Source organism: Protopterus annectens, chromosome 3.part0, assembly GCF_019279795.1.
Source record: "Protopterus annectens isolate FY-2018-M chromosome 3.part0, PAN1.0, whole genome shotgun sequence".
In the NCBI taxonomy this organism is placed as follows: domain Eukaryota; kingdom Metazoa; phylum Chordata; order Ceratodontiformes; family Protopteridae; genus Protopterus; species Protopterus annectens.
The window spans coordinates 1,510,533,352-1,510,546,003 of NC_056731.1; the positions used below are offsets into that span (position 1 = coordinate 1,510,533,352).

The window sequence follows — 12,652 nt, forward strand, 5'->3', positions numbered from 1 at the left end:
AACTCTGATTACTTATTCTTCCATACCTCAATGATCATGGTAGATATTCATGGCCATTATCCACGTATTTCCTAAGATTGCTGATTCAACTAAAAGTTGTCATAACAAAGTAAGTCCTGATGCTAGCATGAAGAAAAGGAGTTTGTAGACACAATCAAACATTCTAAATATTGAAAATGGAACATGATCAAAATGCACAGAGGGGGGCAGTACACAACCATGACCATTCTCACTAACGCCATCCTGCAGTCTCTGTGTGATAAGCTACTATAATATCACATTAGAAATACTTTCATTTGAATACGTATCTTTAGGCTCAGTTAAGTGAAGCATAAAGAAACACAAAGGTCAGGAATCAGACATAAAGATGACATTCTTTCATTGTTGCAGAGTGCTGTAGAATGCAAATGATACTCTTAAAAACAGGTTGCCACAGATACATGGAAAATACACTGATAACGATTGTACTTAATGTTTTGTTAGATATGTAGTGAGACCTTCCTTTCTTAGATGTTTGGTAACACTGCTGATTTGCTCAAGTCTACGTTACCATTCCACCAGGTATACAGAAATTTGTACAGCACATGTAATAACATTCTTCACCACATGAAAGAGTATGAGTTATATTTCTTGTCAAAGTACCCAAAGGTGACACAGAGTTAGGAAAAGCTTCAGTAGTCCGTTAAATTACCTCCCCAAGTCAGTGCACTGGATGTACTGGATATTAAATAATTAAAATAAGATGGATATCTAGAAAGAAATTTTTTTTCATTGACTTTAATTCTTTTGATATGATAAAGAAAAGGACATTTTCTGGTTTGCAAAGTTTCACCAAGGTGTCTAGTTTTCTCTCACATCCGAAATATGTGCTATTAGGTGAATGTAGGATTCTCCAAATTGCCACAGAGCTGTGCATCTGTGCATTATTTGTGAAGGAGTATATAGGTGTCTGTGTATGTGATATCTGTGAATAGAGGTGTGTGTCTGTGCATTATCTGTCAAAGAATATGTAGAGGTGTGTTTCTGTGTGTTATCTGTGAATGAGTATATAGAGGTGTGTGTCTGTGCCTTATCTGTGAATGAATGACTATATAGAGGTGTGTATGTGCATTATCTGTGAATAGTTATATAGAATTGTGTGTCTGTGCATTATCTGTAAATGTGTATATAGAGGTGTGTCTGTGCATTATCTGTGAATGAGTATATAGAGGTGTGTCTGTGCATTATCTGTGAATGAGTATATAGAGGTGTGTGTCTGTGTGTTATCTGTGAATGTGTATATAGAGGTGTGTGTGTATGTTATCTGTTAATGAGTATATACATATGTGTGTCTCTGTGTGTTATCTGTGAATGTGTATATAGAGGAGAGTGTGTGTGTGTGTGTGTGTGTGTGTGTGTGTGTGTGTGTGTGTGTGTGTGTGTGTGTGTGTGTGTGTGTGTGTCTGTGTGTTATCTGTGAATGAGTATATAGAGGTGTGTGTCTGTGTGTTATCTGTGAATGTGTATATAGAGGTGTGTGTGTGTGTGTGTGTGTGTGTGTGTGTGTGTGTGTGTGTGTGTGTGTGTGTGTGTGTATCTGTGAATGAGTATATAGAGGTGTGTCTGTGTGTTATCTGTGAATGTGTATATAGAGGTGTGTGTGTGTGTGTGTGTGTGTGTGTGTGTGTGTGTGTGTGTGTGTGTGTGTGTGTGTGTGTGTGTGTGTGTGTGTGTGTGTGTGTGTGTGTGTGTGTGTGTGTGTGTGTGTGTGTGTGTGTGTGTGTGTGTGTGTGTGTGTGTGTGTGTGTGTGTGTGTGTTATCTGTGAATGAGTATATATAGGTGTGTGTTATCTGTGAATGAGTATATAGAGGTGTGTGTCTGTGTGTTATCTGTGAATGAGTATATAGAGGTGTGTGTCTGTGTGTTATCTGTGAATGTGTATATAGAGGTGTGTGTCTGTGCATTATCTGTGAATGAGTATATAGATGTGTGTGGCTGTGTGTTATCTGTGAATGTGTTTATAGAGGAGAGAGTGTGTGTGTGTGTGTGTGTGTGTGTGTGTGTGTGTGTGTGTGTGTGTGTGTGTGTGTGTTATCTGTGAATGAGTATATAGAGGTGTGTGTCTGTGTGTTATCTGTGAATGTGTATATAGAGGTGTGTGTGTGTGTGTGTGTGTGTGTGTGTGTGTGTGTGTGTGTGTGTGTGTGTGTGTGTGTGTGTGTGTGTGTGTGTGTGTGTGTGTTTTCTGTGAATGAGTATATAAAGGTGTGTAGGTGTTATCTGTGAATGAGTATATAGAGGTGTGTGTCTGTGTATTATCTGTGAATGAGTATATAGAGGTGTGTGTTATCTGTGAATGAGTGTATAGAGGTGTGTGTCTGTGTATTATCTGTGAATGAGTATATAGAGGTGTGTGTCTGTACTTTATCTGTGAATGAGTATCTAGAGGCGTGTGTCTGTGAGTTATCTGTGAATGAATGAGTATAGAGAGGTGTGTGTGTGTGTGTGTGTGTGTGTGTGTGTGTGTGTGTGTGTGTGTGTGTGTGTGTGTGTGTGTGTGTGTGTGTGTGTGTGTGTGTGTGTGTGTGTGTGCGCGTTATCTGTGAATCAGTATAAAGAGGTGTGTGTCTCTGTGTGTTATCTGTGAATGTGTATATAGAGGTGTGTGTGTTTGTGTGTGTGTATGTGTTATCTGTGAATGAGTATATAGAGATGTGTGTCTGTACTTTATCTGTGAATAAGTATCTAGAGGTGTGTGTCTGTGCAATATCTGTGAATGAGTATATAGGTTCTTAGATTCATAGGTTCATAGATTAGTACTAAGCTAACTGCCCTTGTGAGCCATTTTAAGCCTAGCCAGTTATCCCTTGTGAGACTCAAACCCTGCACCTTGTGTTTGTAAGACAAACACCTTAACCATTAGGCCACCATTCCAACCCCAGAGCCACCCTCCCAACCACTATAGGTGTGTGTCTGTGTGTTATCTTTGAATGAGATTATAGAGGCTTGTGTCTGTGTGTTATCTGTGAATGAGTATGCAGAGGTGTGCGTCTGTGTGTTATCTGTGAATGTGTATATAGAGGTGTGTGTGTGTGTGTGTGTGTGTGTGTGTGTGTGTGTGTGTGTGTGTGTGTGTGTGTGTGTGTGTGTGTGTGTGTGTGTGTGTGTGTGTGTGTGTTATGTGTGAATGAGTATATTGAGGTGTGTGGGTGTTATCTGTGAATGATTATATAGAGGTGTGTGTCTACTTTATCTGTGAATGAGTATATAGAGGTGTGTATCTGTGTGTTATCTGTGAATGAGTATATAGAGGTGTGTGTCTGTGCATTATCTGTGAATGAGTATATAGAGGTGTGTGTCTGTGTGTTATCTGTGAATGAGTATATAGAGGTGTGTGTCTGTGCATTATCTGTGAATGAGTATATAGAGGTGTGTGTCTGTGTGTTATCTGTGAATGAGTATATAGAGGTGTGTGTCTGTGTGTTATCTGTGAATGAGTATCTAGAGGTGTGTGTCTGTGCATTATCTGTGATTGAGTATATAGAGGTGTGTTCCTGTGTGTTATCTGTGAATGAGTATACAGAGGTGTGGGTCTGTGCATTATCTGTGAATGAGTATATAGAGGTGTATGTGTGTGTGTTATCTGTGAATGAGTGTATAGAGTTGTGTGTCTATGTGTTATCTGTGAATGAGTATCTAGAGGTGTGTGTCTGTGCATTATCTGTGATTGAGTATATAGAGGTGTGTGTCTGTGTGTTATCTGTGAATGAGTATACAGAGGTGTGGGTCTGTGCATTATCTGTGAATGAGTATATAGAGGTGTGTGTCTGTGTGTTATCTGTGAATGAGTATACAGAGGTGTGGGTCTGTGCATTATCTGTGAATGAGTATATAGAGGTGTATGTGTGTGTGTGTTATCTGTGAATGAGTATATAGAGGTGGGTGTCTGTGCATTATCTGTGAATGAGTATACAGAGGTGTGTGTCTGTGTGTTATCTGTGAATGAGTATACAGAGGTGTGTGTTTGTTTGTTATCTGTGAATGAGTATATAGAGGTGTGTGTTATCTGTAAATGAGCATATAGAGGTGTGTGTGTGTTATCTGTGAATGAGTATATAGAGGTGTGTGTGTTTGTGTGTTATCTGTGAATGAGTATATAGAGGTGTGTGTCTGTGTGTTATCTGTGAATGAGTATACAGAGGTGTGGGTCTGTGCATTATCTGTGAATGAGTATATAGAGGTGTATGTGTGTGTGTGTGTTATATGTGAATGAGTATATAGAGGTGTGTATCTATGTATCTGTGAATGAGTATATAGAGGTGTGTGTGTGTGTGTGTGTGTGTGTGTGTGTGTGTGTGTGTGTGTGTGTGTGTGTGTGTGTGTGTGTGTGTGTGTGTGTGTGTGTGTGTTTGTGTGTTATCTGTGAATTAGTATATAGAGATGTGTGTATGTGCATTATCTCTGAATGAGTATATAGAGGTGTGTGTCTCTGCGTTATCTCTGAATGAGTATATAGAGGTGTGTGTCTCTGCATTATCTGTGAATGAGTATATAGAGGTGTGTGTCTGTGTGTTATCTGTGAATGTGTATATAGAGGTGTGTGTGTGTGTGTGTGTGTGTGTGTGTGTGTGTGTGTGTGTGTGTGTGTGTGTGTGTGTGTGTGTGTGTTTGTATGAGTATATTGAGGTGTGTGTGTGTTATCTGTGAATGAGTATATAGAGGTGTGTGTGTGTTATCTGTGAATGAGTATATAGAGGTGTGTGTGTGTGTGTGTGTGTGTGTGTGTGTGTGTGTGTGTGTGTGTGTGTGTGTGTGTGTGTGTGTGTGTGTGTGTGTGTGTGTGTGTGTGTGTGTGTGTGTGTGTGTGTGTGTGTGTGTGTGTTATCTGTGAATGAGTATATAGAGGTGTGTGTGTTATCTGTGAATGAGTATATAGAGGTGTGTGTGTTATCTGTGAATGAGTATATAGAGGTGTGTGTGTGTTATCTGTGAATGAGTATATAGAGGTGTGTGTCTGTGTGTTATCTGTGAATGTGTATATAGAGGTGTGTGTCTGTGTGTTATCTGTGAATGTGTATATAGAGGTGTGTGTGTGTGTGTGTGTGTGTGTGTGTGTGTGTGTGTGTGTGTGTGTGTGTGTGTGTGTGTGTGTGTGTGTTATCTGTGAATGAGTATATAGAGGTGTGTGTGTGTGTTATCTGTGAATGAGTATATAGAGGTTTGTGTGTGTGTCATCTGTGAATGAGTATATAGAGGCGTGTGTCTATGTGTTATGTGTGAATGTGCATATAGAGGTGTGTGCCTGCGTGTAATCTGTGAATGTGTATATGGAGGTGTGTGTCTGTGCGTTATCTGTGAATGAGTATATAGAGTTGTGTATGTATTATCTGTGAATGAGTATATAGAGGTGTGTGTGTGTGTGTGTGTGTGTGTGTGTTTGTGTATGTGTTATTTATGAATGAGTATATAGAGGTGTTTGTGCATTATCTGTGAATGAGTATATAGAGGTGCGTGTCTGTATTGTCTGTGAATGAGTATATAGAGGTGTGTATGTTATCTGTGAATGAGTATATAGAGGTGTGTGTGTGTTAACTGTGAATGGGTATATATAGGTTTGTGTGTGTTATCTGTGAATGAGTATATAGAGGTGTGTGTGTATGTTATCTGTGAATGAGTATATACGTGTTTGTGTATGTGTTATTTATGAATGAGTATATAGAGGTGTTTGTGCATTATCTGTGAATGAGTATATAGAGGTGTGTGTCTGTGTTATCTGTGAATGAGTATATAGAGGTGTGTGTCTGTGCTTTATATTTGAATGAGTATATATGGGTTTTTTTTGAATGGTTTTTTTTTTGTGGGGGGAAAAAATTGTTTTTAATTTGGTGTTTTTTTTTGGGGGGGGGGGGGGGGGTTTTTTTTTGGGATTTTTTTTGGGGGGGTTTTTTTTTTTTTTAAAAAAAAAGGGGTTGGGGGTTTTGTGAAGGGGAAAAAAAAGGGGGGGGTTTTTTTTAAATTTTTAAAGGTGTTTTGGTTTTTTTTTTAAAAAAAATTTTTTTTGGGTGTGTTTTTTTTAAATTTTTAATTTTTTTTTTTGGGGGTTTTTAAAGGGTTTTTGGGTGTTTTGTGTTTTTTAAAAAAAAGGGGGGGGTTTTTGTTTGGGGGGGTTTTTATTTTGGTTTTTTTTGGGGGGAAAAAGGGTTTTTTTTTTTTTTAAAAAGGGGGTTTTTTTTTTTTTTTTAAAAAATTGGGGTTTTTTTTTTTTTTTAAAAAAATTGGGGGTTTTTGGGTTTTTGGGGGTTTTTTTTTTTAAAAAAAAATTTTTTATTTTTGGGGTTATAAGGGTGTGTGTTGGGGTTTTTTTTTTTTGGGTTTTGTGTTTTTTTCTTTTTAAAAAAAATTTTTTTTTTTTAAAGGGGGGTTTTTTTTTAAAAAAAAAAATTTTTTTTTCTGTGAAAAAAAGGGGGGGTTTTTGGGGGTTTTGTCTTTTTTTTTTTAAAAAATTTTTTTTTTTTTTTTGGGGTTGTGTTTTTGGGTGTGTGTGTGTGTTTTTTTTTTTTTTTTTTTTTTTTGTTTTTTTTTTTTTTTTTTTTAAAAAAAAAATTTTTTTTGGGGGTTTTTGGGGTTGGTTTTTTGTGTGTGTGTTTTTGGGTGAGTGTGTGTGTGTTTGTGGGTGTGTGTGTGTTTTTGGGTGAGTGTGTGTGTTTTTTTTTTTTTTTTTGGGGTTATAAGGGTGTTTTTTTTTTAAAATTTTTTTGGGGGGGGTTTTTTTTTTTTTTGGTTTTTGGTTTTGGGTTTTTTTTTTTTGTTTTAAATAAAAAGGGGGGGGGTGTGTGTGTTTTTTTGGGGTTGGTTTTTGGGTGTGTTGGGGTTTTGTTTTTTTTTTTTTTAAAAAATTGGGGTTTTTTTTTTTTTTTGGGGGGGGGGGGTTTGTGTGTGTTTTTTTTTTTTGGGGGGGGGGTGTTTTTTTTTTGTGGGGGGGGGGGGGGTCTTTTTTTTTGGGGGGTTTTTTTTGGGTGTGTGTTGTGTTATCTGTGAATGAGTATAAAGAGGTTTTTTTGTTTATCTGTGAATGAGTATATAGAGGTGTGTGTGTGTGTGTTTTTTTTTTTTTTGGGGGGGGGTGTGTGTTGTTTTTTTTTTTTTTTTGGGGGTTTTTTTTGGGGTTTTAAGGGTTTTGTTTTTTAAATTTTTGGGGGGGAAATTTATTGTTTTTAAAAGGGTGTTTTTTTTGGGGTTGGGGTTTAAAATTTGTGTGTTTTTTTTGGTTTTAAATTTGGGTGTGTTTTTTTTTAAATTTTTTTTTTTGGGGTGTGGGGGGGGGTTTTTTTTTTTTTTTTTTGTGTTTGGGGGGGGGGGTTTTTTTTTTTGGGGTTGGTTTGGGGTGTGTGTTGGGGTTTTTTTTTTTTTTTGGGGGGTTTTGGGGGGGGGTTTTTTTTTTTTTTTTTAAAAAAAGGAGGGGGGGTTTTTTTTTTTTTTAAAAAAAGGGGGGGTTTTTTTTTTTTTTTTTAAAAAAGGTAAAGAGGGGGTTTTTTTTTTATAAAAAAGGGGGGGTTTTTTTTTACAAAAGGGGGGGGGTTTCTTTTTTTTTAAAGGGGGTTTTTTTTTTTTTTTTTAAAAAAGGGGGGTTTTTTTTTTTAAAAGTTTTGGGGGGGTTTTTTTTTTAAAAAAGGGGGGGGTTTTTTTTGGGGGAAAAAGAGGGGGGGGGGTTTTTTGTTGGAATTTGGGGGGGGGGGGTTTTTTTTTTAAAAAAAAGGGGGGGGGTTTTTTTTTTTTTTGGGTTAAAAAATGTGTTTTTTGGTTAAAAGGTTTTTTAAGAGGTGTTTGTTTTTTTTTTTTTGGGGGGGGGGGGGGGGTGGTTGTTTTTGGGGTTGGTTTTTGGGGGGGTTGTTTTTTTTTTTTTTTTTGGGGGGGGGGGGGGGGTTTTTTTTTTGTGGGGGTTTTTTGGGGTTTTTTTTTTTTAAAGGTTTTTTTTTTTTTTTTGTGGGGGTTGTGGGGGGTTTTGTGTGTGTTTTTTTTTTGTTTTTTTGGGGGTTTTTTTTTTTTTTTGGTGTGTGTGTTTTTTTTTTTGGGGGTTTGGGTTTGTGTTGTGTTTTTTTTTTTAAAAAAAAGGGGGGGGGGTTTTTTTATTTTTTTTAAAAAAGGGGGGGTTTTTTGTTTTTTTTTGGGGGGGGGGGTTTTTTTTTTGGGGTTGGGGGGGGGGGGGGTTTTTTTTTTTTTAAAGGGGTTTTAAAGGGTTTTTGGGTGTTTTTTTTTTAAAGGGTTTGGGGGTTTTTTTTTAAAAAAAAAGGGGTTAAAATTTTTTTTTGTGAATTTTTGGGGTTTTTTTTTTTTTTGGGGTTGGTTTAATTTTGGGGAAAAAAAAGGGGGGGGTTTTTCTGGGGAAAAAAAGGGGGGGCGGGTTTTGTTTTAAAAAAAGGGGTTTTGGGTGTGTTTTTGGGGTTAAAGGTTGTGTTTTTTTTTTTTTTTTTGGGGGGGGGGGGGGTTTTTTGGGGGGGGGGGGGGGGGGTTTTTTTTTTTGGGGTTGGTTTTTTTTTTTTTGTTTTTGGTTTTTGGGGGGTTTTTTGGGGGGGAAAAATTGGGGTTGGTTTGGGGGGGGGGGTTTTTTTTTGGGGTTGGTTTTTGGGTGTGTGTCTGTTTTTTTTTTTTTTTTTTTTTTTTTTTTTTTTTGGGGGGGGGTTTTTCTGGGGTTTAATTTTAATTTTTTGGGGGGGGTTTTTGGGGTTTGGTTTTGGTGTGTGTTTGTGTTTTTTGTTTTTGGGTGTTTTTCCAAAAAAGGGGGGGGTTTTTTGGGGTTGGTTTTTGGGTTTGTGTGTTTTTGGGGTTGGTTTTTGGGGTGTGTTGTGTGTTTTTTTTTTGGGGGGTTTTTTGGGTTTTTTTTTTTGGGGGTTGGTTTTTTTTTTTATTAAATTTTTAAAAAAAAAGGGGGGGGTTTTTTGGGGGGGGGGGGGGGGGGGGGGGGGGGGTTTTTTTTTTTACAAAAAAGGGGGGGGGTTTTTTTTTTAAAAAAAAGGGGGGGGGTTTTTTTTTTTTAAAAAAAGGGGGGTTTTTTTTTTTAAAAAAAAGGGGTTTGTGTTTTTTTTAAATTGGGGGGGGGGGGTTTTTTATTTTTTTTAAAAATTTTTGTTTGTTTTTTTTGGTTTTTTGGTGTTTTTTTTTAAATTTAAATTGGGGTGTGTTTTTTTTTTTAAAGGGTTTTTTTTTTTTTAAAAAAAGGGGTTTTTTTTTTTTTGGGGTTTAAGGGTGTGTTGTTTTTTTTTTTAAAAAAAGGGGTGTTGTGTGTTATCTGTGAATGAGTATATAGAGGTGTGTGTTTTTTTTTAAAAAAGGGGGGGGGTTTTTTTTTTTGTGGGGTTTTTTGGGTGTTTTTTTTTTTTGGGGGGGGGGGGGGGGTTGTTTTTTTTGGGGTTGGTTTTTGGGTGGGTTTTTTTTTTAAAAAGGGGGGTTTTTTTTTTTTTGGGGGTTTGGTTTTTGGTGTTTTGGGGGGGGGGGGGTTTTTTTTTTGGGGTTGGTTTTTGGGTGTGTGTTGTTTTTTTTTTGGGGGGGGGGGGGGGGGGGTTTTTTTTTTGGGGTTGGTTTTTGGGTGTGTTGTTTTTTTTAAATTTAAAAAAAATTTTTTGGGGGTTTTTTTTAATTTTTAAAAAAAGGGGGGGTTTTTTTTTTTGGGGGGGGGGGTTTTTTTTTGGGGTTGGTTTTTGGGTGTGTTTTTTTTTTAATGGTTTTTGGTTTTTTGTTTGGGGGGAAAAAAAGGGTTTTTGGGGGGGGGTTATTTTTTTTTTGGGTGGGGGAAAAAAAAATTTTTTTTTTTTGGGGTTGGTTTTTGTTTTGGTTTTTTGGTTTTTTTTTTTTTTTTTGGGGGTTTTTTGGGTTGGTTTTTTGTGTTTTTTTGGGGTTTTTTTTTTTTTTAAAAAAAAGGGGTTGGTTTTTTTTTTTTTTTAAGGGTTTTTTTTTTTTTTTGGGTTTTTTTTTTTTAAATTTTAAAGGGGGTTTTTTTTAAAATTGTTTTTTTTTGGGGGGAAAAAAAGGGGGGTTTGTTTTTGGGTTGGTTTTTGGGGGTGTTGTTTTTTTTTTTTGGGGGGGGGGGGGGTTATTTTTTTTTTGGGGTTGGTTTTGGGTGTGTGTTTTTAAAAAAGGGTTTTGGTGTTTTTTAATTTTTGGGGGGGGGTTTTTTTTTTTTTTAAAAAAAATTTTTTTGGGGGAAAAAAAAGGGGGTTTTTTTGGGGTTTTTTTTGGGGGGTGTGTGTTGGGGTTTTTTTTTTTGGTGTGTGTCTGTGTGTTATCTGTGAATAAGTATATAAGGTGTTTTTTTTTTTTTGGGGGGGGGGGGGGGGGTTTTTTTTTTTTTTGGGGTTTTTTTTTTTTTGGGGGGGGGGGGGGGGTTGTTTTTTTTTTGGGTGTGTGTGTGTGTTCTTTTGGGGTTTTATTTGGGGGGTTTTTTTTTTTAAAATTTTTTGGGTTTTTTTTTTTTTTTAAATAAAAGTTGGGGGTTTGTTTTTTTTTTTTTTTGTTTTTTTGTTTGATTTTTTTTTTTTTTTTTTTGGGGAAAAAAAATTTTTTTTGTTTTTTGTTTTTTTTTTAAAAAGGTTTTTTGTGGGGGTTTTGGGGGGGGGATTTTATTTTTTTTTTTTGGGGGTTTTTGGGTGTGTGTGTGGGGGGGGGGGGGGTGGTTTTTTTTTGGGGTTGGTGTGTTTTTTGGGGTTTGGTTTTTTTTTTTAAAAAAAGGGGTTTAAATTGTGTTTTTTTTTGGGGGTTTTTTGGGGGGGTTTTTTTTTTGGGGTTGGGGGTGTGTGTTGTGTGTTTTGTGTGTTTGGGTTGTGTTTTTTTGGGGTTTGGGTGTGTTGTGTGTTATCTGTGAATGAAAAAAGGGGTGTTGTTTTTCTTTTGGTTTAGTTTTGTTGTTTTTTTTGTAAAGTTTGGGGTGTTGTTTTTTATCTGTGAATATATAAGGGTGTTGTTTTTTTGTGTGGTTTGGTGTGTGTTGTTGTTTTGTGGGTTTGGGTGTGGGGGTTTTTTTTGTTTTGTGGGGGTTTTTGTGTTTGTGTTGTGTTATTTTGGTTTGGGTGTTGTGTTATCTGTGAATGAGTATATAGAGGTGTGTTGTTTTTGTGTGGTTTGGTGTGTGTTGTGTGTTTTGTGGGGTTTTTGGGTGTGTGTTTTTTTTATTGGTTTGGGTGTTTTTTTTGTGTGGTATAAAAGGGGTGTGTGGTTTGTTTCTGTGAATGAGTATAAGGGTGTGTTTGTTTATTTAATGTATAAAAGGGGTGTGTTGTTTTTTTAAAGTTATAAGGGTGTGTTTTTTTTTGTGAATGAGTATTAGAGGTGTGTTTGTGTTATCTGTAAATGAGTATATAAGGTGTGTGTTGTGTTATCTGTGAATGAGTATAAGAGGTGTTTTCTGTGTTATCTGTGAATAGGGGGGGGTTTTTTGTTGTGTTAAAGGGGGTTTTGTGGGGGAAAAAAAGGGGGTGTGTGTTGTTATCTGTGATTTTTTGGGTGTGTTTGTGTTTTTGTAAAGTATAAGAGGGTGTTTTGATTATCTTGAATGATATAAAGGGTGTGTTGTTTATCTGTGTGGTTTTTGGGTGTTTTTTGGTTAATTTTGAGTATAAGGGTGTGTGTTTTTTATCTGTGAATGAGTATAAAGGTGTGTGTTATCTGTAATTTTAATAGGGGTTTGTTTTTGTGTTATCTGTGAATGAGTATAAGGGTGTGTGTCTGTGTTTTTGTAATATATAAGGTGTGTTTTGTTTTTTTTAAAAAAAGGGGGGGGTTGTTTTTGTGGGTTTGGGTGTGTGTTTTGTGTTTTTTGTGTGGTTTTTGGGTGTGTGTTGTGTTGTGTGTTTGTGTGTGTGTGTTGTTTTTTTGGGGTTTTGGTGTTGTGTTATCTGTGAATGAGTTATAAGGGTGTGTGTGTGTTTTATCTGTGAATGAGTATATAAGGTGTGTTTTTGTTTTTGTTTTAAAAGGGGGGGGTTTTTTTTTTTTAAATGAGGGGGGGGTTTTTTTGGGGGAAGAGTATAAGGTGTGTGTTTGTGTTTTGTTTTTTGGGGGTGTTGTGTGTGTTTTTGTGTGGTTTGGGTGTGTGTTTGTTTTGTGTGGTTGGGTTGTGTTTGTGTGTTTGGGGGGTTGGTTTAAAAGTTGGTTTTGAAAAATTTTTTTTAAGGTGTGTGTCTGTTTTGTAATTTGATTTTGAGGTGTGTGTGTTTTGTGAATGAGTATAAAGGGTGTGTTGTTTTTTCTGTAAATAATAGGGTTGTTTTGTGTTTTTTAATGGTTTGGGTGTTTTGGGTTTTTGTGGTTTTTTGTGTGTTTTTTTTTGGGTTTTGTTTTTTTGTTTTTTTTAAGAGTTTTGGGGTTTTGTTTTTTGTAATATTTTTGGGTGGGGGTTTTTTTGTGGGGTATATAAGGTTTTTGGTTTATTTGGTGGTTTATTTTTGAAGGGTTTATTAGAGGGGGGGTTTTGTGTTATCTGTGAATGGTAAAAGGTGTGTGTGTGTGTTGTGTGTGTGTGTGTGTGTGTGTTGTGTGTGTGGTGGTGTGTGTGTGTTTGTGGGTTTTGGGTGTTTGTTTTTGTGTTAAAAGGGTGTGTTTGTTTTTTGGATATAAGGGGTCTGTGTTTTTTTTTAAAAGAGGTTTTGTGTTTTTGTTTTTTGGGGTTTTTTAAAATATGG

At 36.4% G+C, this 12,652-nt stretch overlaps 1 protein-coding gene across 1 annotated transcript in view; it reads left to right on the forward strand.

The window, feature by feature from the left end:
- XKR4 (XK related 4) overlaps positions 1 to 12,652 on the forward strand; it is a 1,628,686-nt gene that overhangs the window by 1,247,378 nt on the left and 368,656 nt on the right. The window lies entirely within an intron of this gene.